The sequence below is a fragment of the Triticum urartu genome, chromosome 5A (genome assembly GCF_056163025.1).
Source record: "Triticum urartu cultivar PI428250 chromosome 5A, HENAU_Tu73, whole genome shotgun sequence".
Lineage (NCBI taxonomy): Eukaryota > Viridiplantae > Streptophyta > Magnoliopsida > Poales > Poaceae > Triticum > Triticum urartu.
Window position 1 is genome coordinate 152569772 of NC_141877.1, and position 7555 is coordinate 152577326.

A 7555-nucleotide genomic window follows, 5' to 3' on the forward strand; every position below is an offset into this window, starting at 1 on the left:
TCAGCCTCCCCCCAATGCCATTCAAATAAAAAGGCATGGGGAGATACGCCAGACCTGTGAGACATATTGGAGGACAAGGCAAAGAATTCAAGATCGATCTACGGATCACGAGGGCGCACCACTCTGTGAGACGACAAACGTCACGCCAGATACAGTAAAAGAAAATCTGGCCGGGCTGAACATAGCGGGCAAGACCCATTCGAGTTGCGTCACAATATAGCCTAATACAGAGGCGCCGCACACCCCTTATGCTTCACAGACAAAGTAATGGAACATCAATTCCCAGAAGGTTTCAAACCTGTAAATATTGAATCATACGATGGCACAACAGATCCCGCAGTATGGATTGAGGATTTCCTCCTCCACATCCACGTGGCCCGCGGCGATGACTTACACGCCATCAAATACCTCCCACTAAAGCTCAAAGGACCAGCGCGGCATTGGCTTAACAGCTTGCCAGCGGACTCCATTAGCTGTTGGGAAGATCTGGAAGCTGCATTCCTCGACAACTTTCAGGGCACTTATGTGCGACCACCAGACGCCGATGATTTAAGCCACATAATTCAGTAGCCAGAAGAGTCGGCCAGGAAATTCTGGACTCGGTTCCTTACAAAGAAAAATCAAATCGTTGACTGTCCGGATGCGGAGGCCTTAGCGGCTTTCAAGCACAACATCCGAGACGAGTGGCTAGCCCGGCACCTTGGTCAGGAAAAGCCGAAATCTATGGCAGCTCTCACGACGCTCATGACCCGCTTTTGTGCGGGAGAAGACAGCTGGCTGGCTCGCAGTAATAACATATCAAAGAACCATGGTACCTCAGATACCAAGGACGGCAATAGCAGGTCACGTCGCAACAAGCATAAGCGCCGCATTAACAGCGAAAATACTGAGGATATGACAGTCAATGCCGGATTCAAAGGCTCTAAACCCGGTCAGCGGAAAGAGCCATTCAAACAAAGTATGCCGGGTCCGTCCAGCTTGGACCGTATACTCGATCGCTCGTGCCAAATACACGGCACCCCAGACAAGCCAGCCAATCACACCAACAGGGATTGTTAGGTGTTCAAGCAGGCCGGCAAGTTAATTGCCGAAAACAAGGACAAGGGGCCGCACAACGATGACGAGGAGGAGCCCCGGCAGCCGCACACTGGAGGACAGAAGAGGTTTCCCCCGCAAGTGCGAACGGTGAACATGATATACGCAACCCACATCCCCAAGAGGGAGCGGAAGCGTGCGCTCAGGGACGTATATGCGTTGGAGCCAGTCGCCCCAAAGTTCAACCCTTGGTCCTCCTGTCCGATCACCTTCAATCGCAGGGACCACCCCACTAGTATCCGTCATGGCGGATTCGCCGAACTGGTCCTAGACCCAATCATCGATGGATTTCACCTCACTCGAGTCCTTATGGACGGCGGCAGCAGCCTGAACCTGCTTTATCAGGACAAACCCACAAAAACGACCTTTAAGGGCGTCATTCCAGGCGTAGAGGCCCATTGCACAGGCTCAATTACACTGGAAGTGATCTTCGGATCCCTGGATAACTTCCGAAGCGAAGAGTTAATCTTTGATATAGTCCCGTTCCGCAGTGGTTATCATGCGCTGCTCGGGCGAACCGCAGTTGCTAGATTCAATGCGGTACCGCATTATGCATACCTCAAGCTCAAGATGCCAGGACCTCGTGGAGTTATTACAGTCAATGGAAACACAAATCGCTCTCTCTGAACAGAGGAGCACACCGCGGCCCTCGCAGCAGAAGTGCAAAGCAGCCTCTCAAGGCAATCAACCAGTTCGGCGTTTCAAAGCCCGGACACCTTCAAGCGCGCTCGGGGCAATTGGCAAATAGACCGCCTGGCGCGATCTGAGCTCGCGTAGCAATACGGCGGCCACCCCAATCCCAGCCCAACGGTGATATTCATGCCGCGCGTACATAATTACGCATTAAAAATACCATGGGCACAGGTGGGGAGGGGGGCACAACTGCGGCATGCCCCAAAACGCGGCCTAAACCGCACTAGGGGATTCCCATTTGGTTATTTTTCTTTTTCTTTCAGGACCTTAATCTCTGGAAACACTGTCCGGTAGCACTATCACCGAACACATGATGCAGCAACCAAGGAGGCAAACAGCTACGTCATACCACGGAATTCCCAGGTTGATTATAGTAACGAGCGAAATATTCGATTTCATATCATTCTTCAGCTTGCCCTTGGAAGGGACGTAGTCCTACTATTTGCTTATCGCACTATCTGTATCACTCTGCTTTAACGCAATTTTTCAATAAACAATGCATGACATTACGACTATTATTGCATTCTTGTTATGTATATATATATGTGTGTGTGTGTGTTCATTAATGACGCCTTGCAACCGTACACTCTGGTACGGCCAACACACCAGGGGCTTACGTGCCCCACAATGCGGTGTGAAAAGTCCGAACACTTTCACAAGTGCGGCACCCCGAACTTATAGCATTATATGCATCAGCTCCGAAACATGTCTTTGGTCAAATGTTGGGTTTGCCCGGCTCCTATGTTTTGGTACCTTACATTCCGCTCTATCAGCTAAGGTAGCGCTAGGAGAACTACTGCGATTGTGCCCCGGTTCTGCCGGGCTGAGCACCTCAATAGAGAAAGCTAAAACTGACTTTCATGATAAAGCAAGAGACTGGTCGCTATTTGGCGAGGTTTTTCGAGTCCCTAAAGACTTATGCCGCTTAGGGCGAGGGGCCGGCCTTGTCCGGCTTACAGGCATGTATCGCGCCCCGAATTCGGCCTTCCAAATACCAAGGGCTTCGCCGAAATTTAAAATTATAGAATTCTATGGCTAAGTGAGAGTGATAAAGCATTATTAGTCTGGTTTCCTTGTTCGCTGTGCTGAGCACCTCCCTCAAAGGACCCAAACATGGGAACAAGAGTGCACAGGTTTATCCCGAACACCCCAGCACTCGTGGCATGGGGGCAGAAGCCGAGGACTAGCCATCTCTCAGATTGGATAAACAGCCAAACAGAAGGTAATATTTTAAATTATAACAAGCGTTGCATAGCGCATATGAAAAAAGTTTTCATACATACAGGATAAAACGAGCAAGTCTCATTCAAATATTACATCTTTCGAACACTCGTCTATGATGAGACGGGCACCCGGTAGAACACCCTCGTAGTACATCTCGGGGTGGCGGTGTTCCTTGCCCTCTGGCGGCCCCTCCTTGATCAGCTTCATGGGGTCTAGCTTGACCCACTGCAATTTCACACGGGCGAAAGCCTGGCGTGCACCTTCAATGCAGACAGATCGCATAACGACCTCCAGCCGCGGGCAGGCATCCACGAGCCGCCTCACCAAGCCGAATAAGTTGTTCGGAAGGGCGTCGTTAGGCCACAACCGGACTATAAAGCTCTTCATGGCCTAATCGGCCGCCTTATGTAGCTCGACCATCTGCTTCAGCTGGTCGCTCATTGGCACCGGATGTTCGGCCTCAGCATACTGAGACCAGAACAGCTTCTCCGTCGAGCTTCCGTCCTCGGATTGGTAAAATTGTGTGGCATCGGACACACTGCGGGGCAAATCTGTGAATGCTCCTGAAGAGCTCCGGATCCGGGTAAGTAATAGGTAATTTACTTTTACATGCTTGCTTTGCATATAGAAAGCCTTACCCGCCGCTATCTTCTTCATCGCGTCGATCTCTTGGAGGGCCTTTTGGGCCTCAACCTTGGCACTTTTTACACTCTCGAGGGCCGCGGCAAGCTCAGACTCCCGCGTCTTGGAGTCAAGCTCCGACGCCTCGTGCTTCGCCACAAGAGCCTGGAGCTCTTGCTGCACCTCTCCCACCCGAGCCTCGTGCTTCTCTCGCTCGGTGCGCTCCTTGGCCGCTGTATCTTCGGCCTTGGCTAGCGCTTGCTTCAGGGTCGCCACCTCGGTCGTGGCCCCTGGCAAACATACAATGATCCTGTCATTTTGCAATCGCGTCCCTTTTTATATATACATATCTATCGACGGGGTATTACTTACCCTTGTTCTCCTCGAGCTGCCTCTTGGCAAGGGCGAGCTCTTTCTTGGAACCCTCGAGGTCCTGCTTCAGTACGGCGACCTCCGCAGTTAGTGCGGCGGACGCCAGTAGTGAAGCCTGCATATGCATATTGACATACTTATATTAGACTCCTGCGATATTATTTGATCCTCTCTTCGGCTTTTCTTTGTGAACACCGAACAAAGCATCAGGGGCTACTGTCTATGCGGTAATATTTATACTACATTTTAAAACACTTACCTCAAAGCCTGTTAGAAGGCTGGCACAGGCTTCAGTCAATCCGCTCTTGGCGGACTGAATCTTCTGGATCACCACACTCATGATAGTGCGGTGCTCCTCGTCGATGGAAGTGCTGTGAAGCGCTTCCAGCATATTGTCTGGTGCCTCTGGATGGACAGAGGTCACCGGCACAGGCGTCCTGCCCCTCTTAGAAGGAGACCGCCTGCCCGAGCCCGGAACCGCTGGAGGGTCTGGCACGGTGTTCGGCTGAGGGCCGAACTCGGAGCTCTCGGGGGCCCCGTCCCCGCGGCTCCCGCAGTCCAGAAGGTCACCTTGAGGCACCTCCAGGACTGTCTCCCTTCGATCCGGTGCCTCTTGAGACAACACCTCGGCGTCGTCGGTAGGATGAGGGGAGGTGGCGGTCGGGACTGGATCGCTATCCATGTCCGACAAGCCCAAAGAGCCGTCCGATGATACATCGATACTGGCTCGTGGCGGCCTGCATAATTGCGTTCGGCGTTAGGGAAAGCAGTGCGACAAAGGAATCCTAGGAGTTACTCTGGTATCCGAATACTTATGATCTCCCCGGGGGCTTGGCCCTGGGCAACCACTCGCCTTCGCCTTCATCGGCGGTGGTGGAACTATCCGGAAGGAGAGTCCTTCCCTTCTTGGACCCTCCGGCCTCCCCGGTTGGGGCGGCCTTCCTTTTCTTGTCTCCCCCAGTCGGTGGGGGAGCATCTTCTTCTTCCTCTTCCTCGTCTTCAGGGGAAGAGTGTGCCGCAAAGTCATCGGACGATGAGTCCGACGACGCCTGGCGTTGGGAACTCTTTCGGGTTCCCTTGGCCTTCTTGGTCTTCTTCGGCACCTTATAAGGGGCCGGAGTCAGCATCTTTGCCAGAAGAGCGTCTACGGGGCCTTTGGGCAAAGGAGCCGGACAGTCGATCTGTCTGGCCATCTTCTGCTAGTCCTGTCAAAGGTACGGGAGTTTAGATCCCGCATAGAGCCAATCTATATAAAAATAATTATCCTGTGAAAGGTAAAATAGCTTACCGCACTGGCTTGGCGCTTCGCGCGAATCCGCGATCCTCAGTAATAGGGGGAGGGACCTCGGCACTTTTGAACAGCACCCTCCAGGCGTCTTCATGAGTCATGTCGAAGAGACTGTTCAGAGTTCGGTGTTGCGCCAGATTGAACTCCCACAAGTTGAACTCCCGTTGTTGGCACGGGAGTATCCGGCGGATGAGCATAACTTGGACTATGTTGACAAGCTTGAGCTTCTTGTCCACCATGTTTTGAATACATGTTTGGAGTCCGGTCAGCTCTTTCGAATTACCCCAGGACAGGCCCTTCTCTTTCTAGGAGGTGAGCCGCATGGGGATGCTAGATCGGAACTCGGGGGCCGCTACCCATGCGGGGTCACGCGGCTCGGTGATATAGAACCACCCCGGTTGCCACCCCTTTATGGTTTCCACAAAGGAGCCCTCGAGCCATGTTATGTTGGGCATCTTGCCCACCATGGCGCCTCCGCACTCCGCCTGGCGGCCGCCCACCACCTTTGGCTTGACATTGAAGGTCTTCAGCCATAAGCCGAAGTGGGGCTTGATGCGGAGGAAGGCCTCGCACACGACGATAAACACCGAGATGTTGAGGATGAAGTTCGGGGACAAATCGTGGAAATCCAGGCCATAATAAAACATGAGCCCCAGGACGAAGGGATGGAGAGGGAACCCCAGTCCGCGGAGGAAATGGGTGAGGAATACTACCCTCTCATGGGGCCTGGGGGTGGGGATGAGCTGCCCCTCATCTGGGAGCCGGTGCGCGATGTTGTCGGGCAGGTATCCGGCTCTCCTCAGTTTCTTGATGTCTCCCTCCGTGATGGAGGAGACCATCCAATTGCCTCCCGCTCCGGACATGATTGGAGAAGGTCGAGGTGGGAAGTGCGGACTTGGGCACTAGAGCTCGAGTGTGCGAAAACGGATGGGTAAGGGAGGAAGAAGGTGTGGATAGAAAGGTGAATCCTTATCCCTTTATATGGGCGGACGAAACTAAGCGTCCCCACTTGCCTGATAAAACTCGCTTATCCCCCCAAGCGCCACAATTGATGGCGCGGTTGGGTTACCCACACCCGTATTGATGAGAATCCCGGTATAAGGGGACACGATCTCTGCTTTGACAAGACGTGTCGAAAAACTACCTCGCGTTATGTGCGGGGCTGGTTAAAAGAAACGGTTCGGATAATCACCGGGCCATGACGCAACGTCATGCTGCCAAAACAAGCCAGCAAATTAGATCTGCGAAAATATTATTCTCTCTACGGTGGAATGTGGAACTTATTTTGCAGGGTCGGACACTATCCTCGTATTCAAATTCTTCTGCAGTGTATTTGGAGAAGGAACCCTCCTTGCAATGCCGAAGACAATACTGCGCGCCGGACTCATCGTCATTGAAGCCTGGTTCAGGGGCTACTGAGGGAGTCCTGGATTAGGGGTCTCCAGACAGTCGGACTATCTCTGTTGGCCGGACTGTTAGACTATGAAGATACAAGATTGAAGACTTCGTCTCGTGTCCAGATGGGAATCTACTTGGCGTGGAAGGCAAGCTAGGCAGTACGGATATGGATATCTCCTCCTTTGTAACCGACCTTGTGTAACCCTAACCCTCTCTGGTGTCTATATAAACCGAAGGGTTTTAGTCCGTAGGACAACAACCATAACATACAATCATACCATAGGCTAGCTTCTAGGGTTTAGCCTCTTTGATCTCGTGGTAGATCTACTCTTGTACTACCCATATCATCAATATTAATCAAGCAGGACATAGGGTTTTATCTCCGTCAAGAGGGCCCGAACCTGGGGTAAAACATCGTGTCCCCTGCCTCCCGTTACCATCCGGCCTAGACGCACAATTCGGAACCCCCTACCCAAGATCCGCCGGTTTTGACACTGACACTCTCCCTCGACCCTCTGCTGGATCGAGAGTTCAAGGGATGTCATCGAGCTGAACGTGTGTTGAACTCGGAGGTGTCATACGTTCGGTACTAGATCGGTTGGATCATGAAGACGTTCGACTACATCAACCGCGTTAACCTAACGCTTCTGCTTTCGGTCTACGAGGGTACATGGACACACTATCCCCCTCTCATTGCTATGCATCTCCTAGATAGAACTTGCGTGATCATACGAAAAATTTTGGAACTGCATGCTATGTTCCCCAACAATTGCTATAAACACCAGTAAAGTACACATCAATAACATGTATATCAAATATACCTTTGTTCACTTTGACATCCTTCTTATCCGCCAAGTACCTAGG